At 42.6% G+C, this 11,729-nt stretch overlaps 1 protein-coding gene, 1 non-coding gene and 1 pseudogene across 5 annotated transcripts in view; 2 read left to right on the top strand and 1 right to left on the bottom strand.

Annotated features, from left to right (window-relative positions):
- The window catches only part of LOC149250871 (25S ribosomal RNA), a 2,846-nt pseudogene extending 2,598 nt beyond the window's left edge, over positions 1 to 248 (top strand).
- The window catches only part of LOC149250869 (putative RNA-dependent RNA polymerase 1), a 148,867-nt gene that overhangs the window by 101,795 nt on the left and 35,343 nt on the right, over positions 1 to 11,729 (bottom strand). The gene's annotated exons all lie outside the window — the stretch shown is intronic.
- Positions 831 to 904, top strand: TRNAR-ACG (transfer RNA arginine (anticodon ACG)). Its single transcript has one exon. It is a non-coding gene; the product is annotated as a tRNA-Arg (tRNA).

The raw sequence follows: 11,729 nt of genomic DNA, 5'->3' as shown, positions 1-11,729 counted from the left end.
AAGCATATAAGTAGAAAGCCCACCCCAAGATGAGTGCTCTCCTATTCTTACTTCCCTGAGAGACCCTAGTCGCGAACACGTCTGGGACAACAACGGGTTCTCTGTCTTTGCAGGGGATGGAGGGACAAAAGTATTGAGAATCCAAGATAAGGTCACGGCGAGACGAGCCGTTTATCATTACGATAGGTGTCAAGTGGAAGTGCAGTGATGTATGCAGCTGAGGCATCCTAACAGACTGAGAGATTTGAACCTTGTTCCTACATGACCCAATCGATCTGATCGGGTACTAGCCATCTATTCTTTTCTTTGTTCAATTGTTTGACAACATCATGATGAAACTATGAAACCAAAAGCTCTGCCCTCCCTCTCCGTTGGATAGAAGGGCAGAGGAGGATTCTCTACCTAGCCCTAATCCTTTTCAGAATTGGGGCCTCACAATCATTAGCCAATATGCCTTTCTCGCATTTATGCCCTTCCTAGTTCATGGCTTGAAATTCTGGTGTCCCGGGCGTAGAGGAACCACACCAACCCATCCCGAACTTGGTGGTTAAACTCTACTGCGGTGACGATAATGTAGGGGAAGCCCTGCGGGAAAATAGCTCGGTGCCAGGATGATAAAAAGCTTAATGCCTCTTCTTCTCATTAGAAGGTCGTCTTCTTTGACACCCATTTCTTACATATTTTCTTTCCCACTCCACACTTTACTTTTATTTGAAACACAATACCTGCGCTCGCTCATAGCAATAAAGGTGCTTCTGCGTCCTCTTACCCCGAAGAGAGGAATCCCTTCCTTTTGGGAGGGACTCCTGGGAACGAATCCAGCGGAGACGGGGCCTGTAGCTCAGAGGATTAGAGCACGTGGCTACGAACCACGGTGTCGGGGGTTCGAATCCCTCCTCGCCCACCCTGAAAGGGGACAAATGGGAGGCCTTTCAAGGGTAGGGAGATTATGATTGGGATAGCGGATGCAAAGCTATGGAACTTAGTCTTCACAAAGGGTCATTTATCGAAAATGATACCCGGTACGTCCAAGAGTAACCAACATATTTGTGTCTGACCTCCTATAAATCTTCCTCATTATTAGATTTAGATTAGGGTTATAGAACGAGAGATTCTTCCAAATCCGAGGGAAAATATGAGGGAAAATAGATTAGCTGCCTAGGTTCAATGGGGAAGATGATAACACGGCAAAGATTCACATTGAAGCCTTCAGTTCTTTTGCTCACATCCTAGATGTGGATCAGCTGGATGTGGTCATGAGACTTTTTGTACAAAGTCTTGAGGGAGAAGCCAGAAAATGGTTCAAAGATCTACCCAATGCCTCCATCGCTACCTGGGAGGAGCTGGAAAACGCTTTCACCCAGAAATGGGGAGAAAAGAGGGATCATGAGTACCTCCTCACTGAGTTTAATGCCCTAAGAAAAAAGTCGAAGGAGGATACTTCAGAATTTATCAAAAGATTCAATAAGCAGTACAATAACCTGCCTGCTAACATAAAGCCTCCTCCAACTGCGGCTCGTGTGGTTTTCCTGGGAGCTTTTGAGTCCGACGTTGGTTTTTCCCTGAGAGAAAGAAAGTCTCTCACTCTAGACCAACTTCAGACCAATGCTCTTAAAGTGGAAGCCAATATGGTCTCGGCATGCAAGTCAAGGGTAAAGCAAGAAACTACTGAACCCAAAAGATGGAAAGAGGAGGCATCCTCCTCTGGTCAAGATAAAGAATCATCAAACTCGAAGTTGGACGACTTGTACAAAATTGTCAGGTAGTTTAACACAAAAGGTTAGAAAGCTTGAAATTGAGAACAAGAACCTTTCTAGATAGAATGCTCAAGTCAACAATCAAGGCTATAACCCTCAATATAAAAGGCCTCCACTGCAACTACTTCCGAGGGAAAGAAAGGAACAGTGTGATCAGATCCCTCATCCTTTGTACTTGGAAGATGGTCCCGATGAACAATCATCGGATACACAAGAGATGCAGGGAAATATGTATTTTGCTTTTACCGAAGAAGAATATGAGAATATGGCTCACCAGGAGGCCAACCATGATAGAGAAGGAACAATAGAAGAGGAAAATATGGATTATTATTGCAAACAATTTGCAGAGTTCATGCAAGCACAACCACAACGTAAGTATGATCTAAGATCTTCAAAGAAGAGGACTAGAGAACCAGAACAACAAAGGGAAGTTGCTCCCCAAGTTGTTCCCCCAATACTGAATAAAGGGAAGGGTAAGCTGAATCTTGACCCTTCCAAGATAAAAGTCTCCTCTAATGAGGAAAGAACTAGTTCAGAGGGACACATAGAAAAAGAGACACCTATTCTGCCGAAAACTGCCAGTGGCAAGAAAGAAGGAACAGAGCCACGAGATACAGAAAAGGTCCAACTTGCATTCAATCTCCAAAAGGAGCTTGAAAAGGTAAAAATTCTTGTTCCCCTGACTGAGCTTCTAAAGCAACCTATTTATAAAGGTCAGGACTCTCCATTCATGTATCCCTCTATCTCAGCACCAGTACATGATAGTTTAAACCTCCAGGAGGAAGGGCCAATGGTCGTTTTTGGGCCGCATGTGGAAGAGTTGGATCCTTCTACCACGCCTTTTTATATGACTTTGGTGATCCATGACCTTTTGCTGCATAATTGCATGTTGGATTCAGGAGCTTCCCACAACCTCATGCCATTATCAGTAATGGAACAGCTAGGTTTGGAGATCACCAAACCATACAAAGACTTGTACTCCTTTGACTCCAAGAGAGTCAAGTGCTTAGGCATGATAAAGGATCTGGTGGTAAACTTGGCTCAAATCCCGGTGAAAAGTGTGGTCATGGATATAGTGGTGGCAGACATACCTCCTCGCTTTGGAATGCTCTTATCCAGATCTTGGGGTTCCAAGGTGGGTGGCTCTATCAAGCTGGATCTGACTTATGCCACCATTCCCACTTTTGGAGGTGAACAAAGAAGGTTGTACAAAGAATCTCGGTTTGTGAAAACCGTGACCCCAGCTAAAGGCTCAGAAAACTCCCCAGTACATGGGAAAGACAGTGACATCTCCTGCCTATTCTTAGAAGAAGATGAGAACCTCTTAGAAGAAGCATCAGTGCACCTAACAAGGTAGTTGAAATACCAGCATTTAAATGAAAATGAAGTATGGAAATTGTACTTTGATGGAGCAAACTCAAAAGAGGGAAATGGAGTTGGAATATATTTAGCATCCCCGGAAGGCAGCATGATACCCCTCTCATTCAAGCTTGAATTTGAGGCGACCAACAATGTAGCGGAGTATGAGGCATTGCTCCTGGGGTTACAAATAGCAAAAAAGATGAATATCGAATGCCTAGCAGTCTATGGAGATTCTGAATTGGTCGTAAGGTAGATCAGAAATCAATGCCAAGCCAAACACCCCAGGCTGAGGACGTACCGAAATGAAGTGTGGGACTTAATCGACAATTTCTTCCTAGCCTTTAACATCCAGTTTCTGCCCAGGGAAAAAAACAGGATGGATGACTCTTGTGGTAGGTGCAAGCACTTTCAGGCCCCCACAGAATCCACTCCTTAGATATGAGATGGAAGTCAGACATAGACCTTCAATACCTGATAATGTCAAACATTGGCTAGTATTCAAAGATGACGAGCATGTCAAGAGATTCATAGAAGTCACTGGGGAGCTTGCCCACTCCACCATCAATCAAGAAGAAGAAGATGCAGAACAAGAAGCCACTCCGTGGAAAAGCACAATGGTTGGGCAAAATATTTTGCAACTAAAAGGGAACACCATCCCTCGTGGACTTGTTCCACTTGAAAGAATTTTCAATAAAGACAACATAGCATCCAAACAAATGGCCCCAAAGAAGGATGAGCAAGTAGAGGACTGCAACATCGGATCAAAGGAGGAACCCCAGATGATCAGGTTGTCCAAAGAAATCCCCTTGCAATACAGACAAAGGTATTTAGATCTATTCAAAACTTACAAAGATGTATTTGCTTGGTCTTATAATGATTTGAAATCGTTTGATACAAATATTATTCAGCATAAAATTCTTTTTAGGGTGGGATAAAGTCATGCAAATAGAAACTCGGACAAATAAACCCACTCTTACTCCCCTCCATTGAAAAGGAGTTAAGGAAGTTGTTGCAGGCCAAGATCATAGTCCCTCTAAGATACTCTAAGTGGGTAGCTAATCTAGTCCCTGTCCGTAAAAAGAGCGGAGAGATAAGGCTATGCGTGGACTTCCGAAATTTAAACAGGGTGTCTCTAAAAGATAACTACCCTCTGCCCAAGATGGATAATATATTGCAAAAGGTAGTAGGTGCAGCCAGAATGTCCATGATGGATAGATTCTCAAGATATAACCAAGTGGTGGTCCACCCTGAAGACCAGAGAAAGACTGCTTTCACCACCCCGTGGGGAACCTTCATGTATGCACGCATGTCGTTCGGGTTGATAAATGCAGGGGCCACATTTCAGAGAGCAATGGACATAGCTTTCATGGGCGAGCAAGAGAAATTTGTGGTAGTCTACTTAGACGACATCACAGTCTTTTCTAAGACTGATGAAGAGCATATCCTCCATTTAAAACTCACTTTCGAGAAGTGTAGAAGGTATGGCCTCTCTCTGAATCCGAAGAAATCTCAGTTCACCCTGAGTGAGGGGAAGTTGCTTGGACACATAGTAGCGCAAGGAGTAAACACTGATCCTGAACAAGTCAAAGCCATCAGCCTTATTCCCCTGGCCAGGAACAAGAAAGAAGTCCAAGCCTTTTTGGGGAAGATAAATTTCTTAAGGTGATTCATACCTAACTATGCTGAGATAGTTAAAGGTATCACAGATATGCTCAAGAAGGAGAACAAAGTTAAGTGGAGCTTCGTCCCCCGTGATTCTTTCACAAGGATCAAAGAAGCTTTGGCTGAGGCCCCAGTGCTAGTCAGCCCCGATTATTCAGTGCCCTTCTACATATTTTCTTTCGCCTCTCCACATACCATTGTTATTGTGTTGTTACAGAAAAATAAAGAAGGTTACAAGCAGCCCATTGCCTTTTTTAGCCAAGTCCTAAGGGACGTTGAGCTAAAGTATGATATATTAGAGAAATAGGCTTATGCACTAGTCAAGGCGCTGAAGTCATTCCATATGTATGTACTGCAATCCGAAATCACAGCGTTTGTCCCAACGACTGCAGTCAAAGACATTCTAGTGCAAGGAGACAACGAAGGAAAGAGGGGCAGATGGATAGCTAAAATACAGGAATATGAGCTGGAAATCAAGCCTACCAAGCTCATCAAAGGCTAGGGGTTGGCCAAGATTTTGTCTGAATCCAACTACCAAGCTCTAGGGATAAGCCTGATCATAGAGGAGGGCAGTCCAGAGGATGAACAGAGTAGAATTAAAATGGTTGAACAAAAGATCTATGCCAAGTATGAGGGATCGCCCAAGTATAAGAACATTGTTCATTACCTCTTGTTTCTAAGATGCCCGTTGGGATTGGATAGATCAAAATACCGAAGTCTGAGATTGCAGGCATAGAAATACATTATATCCAACGAACTGCTCTACTGGAAGGACCCGGTGGGGGTATTACTGTTGTGTTTGGTTGAGGGAGAAACCCATGAAGTGATTGAGGATTTCCATGGGGGAGTCTGTGGAGGACACTACAGTTGGAAGGCAACAGCACACAAAATCCTCAAGGCAGGATTTTACTAGCCCACGCTATTTGGAGATGTTTATTCTAAGGTCAGGTCATGCCAAAAATGCCAGTTGTTTGCTGAAAGACAGAAGTTTGCTCCTCTCCCCCTGATTCCTGTGCATGTAGAGGAGCCCTTTAGACAGTGGGGATTGGACTTCATCGAAGAAATCAACACACCCAACACAAATGGATTTTAATAGCCATTGACTATTTCACCAAGTGGGTAGAGGCTATCCCAGCTAGGAATGCTACTGATTCAGTGGTGATAAAATTCATGGAGGAGAACATATTGTCCCGCTTTGGGTGTCCTTTTAAAATCATCACTGATAATGCATAGGTCTTCAAATCTGCCAAGTTCACCAACTTCTGCCACAAATTCAACATCATCGTTGGACACTCCACTACATACTACCCTCAAGGGAATGGCTTGGCCGAGTCTTCTAATAAAATTGTGGTGAGAGTTCTAAAGAAGACCATCACTGAAAATCAAAGGAACTGGGACTCTCAACTAAAGTTTGCTCTGTGGGCTAACCGTGTAACACCCAAAAGATCCACTGGGAAATCTCCTTTTGAGCTAGTATATGGCAAGGTTGTTGTCTTCCCTATCCAATTAGCAATGCCAGTAGCTAAGTTGCTGCAAGAAGCCGAGGAAGAACCTAGCGCCTTGACTAGAAGAATAAATCAGTTGGTGGAGCTTCACGAGAATAGAGAGCAGGTGGGGACCAAACTGTTAAACTACCAACAAAGGATGAAATCTTTATTTGACAAGAAGGCTAAGGACAAACCTCTTCAGCAAGGAGATTTAGTTCTTAGGTGGGATGTTAGACGAGAAGACAAAGGCAAACATGGGAAGTTTGATCTGCTATGGTTCGGCCCCTTCAGGATTGCAGAAGAAAGGGGAAATAACACTTACATGCTCGAAAACTTGGATGGTGAACTGTTGGAACTGCCTGTAAATGGTCAGTTCCTAAAATTTTATTTTCAAAATTAGAGATATTTGTCTCTTGCTCATTGTAAATACCCGATGTGTGTGTTGAAATTGTTATTTGAATTTTTCAGTTTATTTTCAGAAAAGTCCTTTTTCACATAATTATATGTTGTTTAAGAATAACTCCATGCCCAATGGAAGGAAAGGCTACTGGTCTGCAGGTCCTCAGCACCTTGCTAGCAAGGCACTGTCCCCAGTTGGAGCCAATGTTGTCACTCACTGCCTTGTGGGTTTCAATTGGTCAAGGTTGCCCGAGAGCAGTGAAGTTAAAGCCATTTTTCAGGCCACAGAAGCTATCAGAGCTTAACTAGACCCTCTCCATTGCCAAGTGCTCAGAAAAATCTTTCCAACGGTATATGGAAGTCCAAAAATGGACTCCTGGAGCAGAAGAGAAAGCATTTTGAAGGTCTACCTAAGAAAAGCCCAGCAAACCAAAAAATAGCGAAGTATGGAGGGCAAATCGCAATCGGCGATCAGCTAGCGGCAGATTCCCGGAGCTCACACTTAAGGATTATCGACGTCTAAGGCCGATATCGCAATCCCGCAAATCGGCTATCATCACAGGCAGGCAGTCACAACATACTCCAAGAGCTCGCGAGGGCCAATCAGCGATATAATGTTGTATCATCAGGGAAGGACTAAAACAGTGTAACATAGGAGAGGCGGACAAAACAGGGATGGGTGACCGTGATCCCTTTCTCTCTCCTCCATGTGGCGGTATCTCGCACCCCACAATCCTGCATTATCGGCAATCGCAGGAACAAGGAGGTTACTCCCCCAATAACCTTGCAAGATAGCGACCTTGCGGGGGCCAATTTTGCGATATAGGGTGAAACCGCCAAGGGAGGTCCGAATTTTATTAACAAAGGAAATGCCAACAAAACAAGGATCGGACCTCCCCTTTCTCTCTCCTCCATGTGGCATCGGAAATTAGCGATCGGCGGAGGTTGCTGTTCCAAATGGTTGAAAATCACTGATATTGCGATATAGAGCAAAATCGTCGGGGGCCGAGAAAACCAAATACAAAGGTAAAGCATGAAAAAATAAGGTCGAGCAGGCCTTTTTCTCTCTTCTCCAAGGGGCCACGTGACGACCACTGATTGGTCCTCAGAGCTGACATGGCAGTTGACTTCATCAGTGACGTGGCGGTATGGATGCTGACGTGGCAGGCGAACACGTGTCACTCGATTTCGGCGTTTTCAAGGGTTTTATGTGGCCATTTCCTGGGGACACGTGTCACCACTCACAGGGTGCCACATGACAAAGATGACGCCATCCCGCATATCGGCGATCGCAACTGCTTAACAGAAAAACTTAAGGGAAAGTGCATTCAGTGCCGGATGCAGGATTACAATTGCGATAAGAAAAAGGGCTCCCCCGAATGCGATGTTCCATAGGCTGTATTTCATAAGGTTTTCGCATCTGGGATATCGGTCGATGCGGTGTAAGGGGTTATTAAATATTTTTTAAGTAACAAAGGAAAAGGCCCTCGCGTGACAATTGAAAGCCTTAGCACCCAAAGGACTAAGCGCTTAGTTCAAGCCCTCGATCACATAAAAGAAGAAGCGGTAGGGGGTTGTATTCCCAAGGGCGTAAAGGGTAGTCGAGCTCGCCTGTTTCACGGTGTTACCATGTTAAAAGGCCAGCATTCGAAAGGCTACTGGGTACTCCATGGAACACGACACCAGACTTTTCAGGGCACCGACATTATCTAACAGAAAGTTAAAAGCGCGTATGAGTTGGCAGCTGTGTGAGGCTCTTAAAGACTGAGAGTGACCCAGGACCAACCGAAAGAGGATTAACCATGACTTAGCAGGAACACGCTAGGACCAAAGGCCAGCAAAGAAGAGTGGCATGAAGATATTTCCAGAAACCATCATTTCAGTTGCAATGGATTAATTATGTTTTGTTGTTTTGATCATTGTATTGTTATTCTGTTTTTCTTTCAAGAAAGGAATCTCCCTGCTGTAATAGTTAGAGAATTTATGCTAAGACAACCATTCATACAGACAGTTGTAAATTTCCACCTGAAGATATTTTTGTAACTGATTTTCTTACCCTCCCTCTCATTATAAAAGGGAGGAAGAAACATTGAAAAAAGGTTCTAAATTCTAGGAAAAAATTGTATGTGCTTCTGAAGTTGTATGGATTCTAGATCTACATCTTTCTTAATATGAATGAAACAGTGGTGATTCCCATGTTCGAGTATTACAGTATGTTGTTTCTCTGTTAAACTTCCATTATGTTCGCACTTCCTCTCTGATTTCAAGCAATTGTAGCTGCCAAAAATATCTCTTATATTCTTACAGATTCATTGGTGTTAACTAGTTAATACATATGCCTGTATGCAAGTCTGAGATTATATCTTTAAATGTGTGCTTCCTGAAATCATAGCATTCACTCTTCTTACATCCACCTGTCTATCTTTAGCTCAGATAAGTATAGAACTCTTGATGTTTCAAGCTCTATGTGATGAGTTATTATTCTCTTTCTCTTCTTTCATTATTCTACAAAATCTGATTAAACTGTAAGTCCTTGATTACTCGGCCTCCACTTGTTTTTGCCTTATTCTTGTGAGTTGTATATGTGAAAGGATACCAAAAATACATGGCTTATATCCTTGGATGAAGGAACCAACCCATGTTGTTATGTGTATATTTGTATATTTGTAATTACTATGTGTAGAAGATGCATATGATGCCTTCGGTTTCTTGAGGATCATATGAGATACATAAAATTTAGATGTGCCCAGGGACTAGCCTTGTAAGCAATCCAAGGCTGTCTCTGGGAGAGACAACAGGAAGAAAGAAGACATCAAGATCGAAATTTTGGGCCATTTATCTCTCACTCAAGTGGAGTGTCTAGGGAGATCGAAGTTTTTTCTGTCTAGTCGAAGTTGTTATTGTTGTTGTTGTTGCCAGTTGCTAGGTTGAAGGTGCTACTACAAGTTGTAGCTACTAGGTCGAAGTTGCTATTGAAGGGTATTCATCTGCAAGGAGGAAGTGAGAGTTGACTTGATGTGGAGGAAGTCTTTGTCTATGTCAAGAGTCTCAGATTATCTCGTGAAACTATTGAAGGAAGAATTATTGACTAGGTTTTCCCCTAGATAGGGTTTTTGCCCTGGTTGTCCACCTACATCTGGTGTCCTTGTGCTATTGTTTTGATAATTGCTTGATGAACTAAAAGATAAAAAAAAGAACATTAAGATAAAAGAATCACAAGTATCTATATAAGAAAATCTTTTTGCCTCTCTGATTTTCTAACACATGTTTCCATGTGCTCTATCATCTTTGCAAAGGTTTTGTCATAATCTTCAAATTTTTTAGAAAACAGTTCTTGTTGACTTGGAAGGATTTTTCTTTCCTTGTTATAATCTGCCCTTTAAGCCACACAGTTGTACAAGACCATGCTCTCATACTGTTAATTTTTGCAACTGCGGTCAAATTCCACCTTGTACAGCTCAAATGACCAAGATAATAATTGCATTAGATTCATCTTTTCGAGAGAACCAAAATCGACCTAAAATCACCCAATTTGGTCAAGCGAAAGTTGAGTTATGAATTATTTTATTCATACATGTATTATGGAATGGATCGGCCCTAACCACATGAGTAACTGCTTCGATCAGCCTTAACCCCAAGTGGACCCTCAGGGAAACCTATAAATAGAAGAGACCACAAGATCATTTGGACACATATTCTCTTCTCTTTTGTCTTGGTTCACATAGGTTTGACGGAATAAGTTCACTTAAGGGTCCAAAATCATAGGCGAAAGGTTCGCTCTAGGTTGGGGTCTTCTGGATCTCGGTCGTTGGCACAGAACCAGGCATTCTGGTCCTTGGATGCTGGCACACAAGCCTATGAGAGGGACCAGGGACCCATAGTTATTGGCACAAAGGCTTATGGGAGCGACTATGGCTTCAGAGACAAATCTGGAGGTATCGGTCCCCGGTCGCTTGCACAGAGTGATCCTAAGAGCGACCAGGACATCTTGGTCGCTCGCATAGCAACAATAAGGGAGCGACTCTAGGTTTTAAGTGTATTGCGCCACAGTCGCACACATAAAGACTTCCTGAGAGCGACTATGCAGTCACAGTCGCCCACTTACAGTGACTGAGAGAGCAACCAAGGAGTTTCGGTCGCACACAAACAGTTTTGATGGGAGCAACCAGAGTTCAAATCTAGGGTTTGACATCTTGGCTTCAATTGACTTCAGTGATCTGAGTTTCTCTCTACTGTTATACAAATCTGTAGATCTGATTTGTTAGTTTTCGCTGCAAACATATGTATTGAGTTCATTGACAGTGACAGCAATGCTCAGCAGTGTTCGACACAGTGACAATAGTATACAACATTTGACATCAGTTTATGACAACACATTATAGCCATCAGTGTGAGGATTCTCATTCCTAGCATGATTAGATTTGTTTCATGGATATCATTATTGTTTTGCTGCATAGATAAAGTTATGGATCATTGTACTCTCTTTTGTTGCATCATTTGATGACAATCTAAGAAGAAGAAGATTTGCAAGGGTTTTCCCCATAGTGGGTTTTTCCCTGGTCTTGGACCAATCCTAGTGTCTCTATGTGTGTGCATGCTTTTCTTCTACTGTTCCTTTTATGTTCCGTTGCATTGATGATGTTGGTGATGTTGTTTCTTTCTATGTAATTGCATATGCTGATGTATAATGGTGTAGATCTGAATAATGCAATGATGATATGGGGTGAACTTAATGTATTAATAATGAAATGCAACTATCATAGCAAAGAACAATGTCGCCTTAAGAAAAATTAACATGGAATCAACGTTGGGCTGAAGAAAAGTCATGAAGATCACCTCGATAATGACACCTTTGATGGAAGCAAGAAGAGGATGGTGGAGACCTAAAAGAATTCTAGGGTTTGAAGAAAACCTTAGGCATCTTGATGATTAGGGTTTGATGGATTATATGAGGTTAAGGTTGGAGAGAAAACCCTAATTTATGGCAAAGACTTGAGATTTAATGTGTGAATCTCTAGCATGGTCTATGTGAAGATGCTCAAGCACTTGTGGGAGATTTGAT

The sequence above is a fragment of the Pinus tabuliformis genome, chromosome 7 (genome assembly GCF_031772625.1).
Source record: "Pinus tabuliformis cultivar Carrire ecotype Pingquan chromosome 7, CPIR1, whole genome shotgun sequence".
NCBI lineage: Eukaryota > Viridiplantae > Streptophyta > Pinopsida > Pinales > Pinaceae > Pinus > Pinus tabuliformis.
This window is presented reverse-complemented; position numbering and strand designations above follow the sequence as displayed.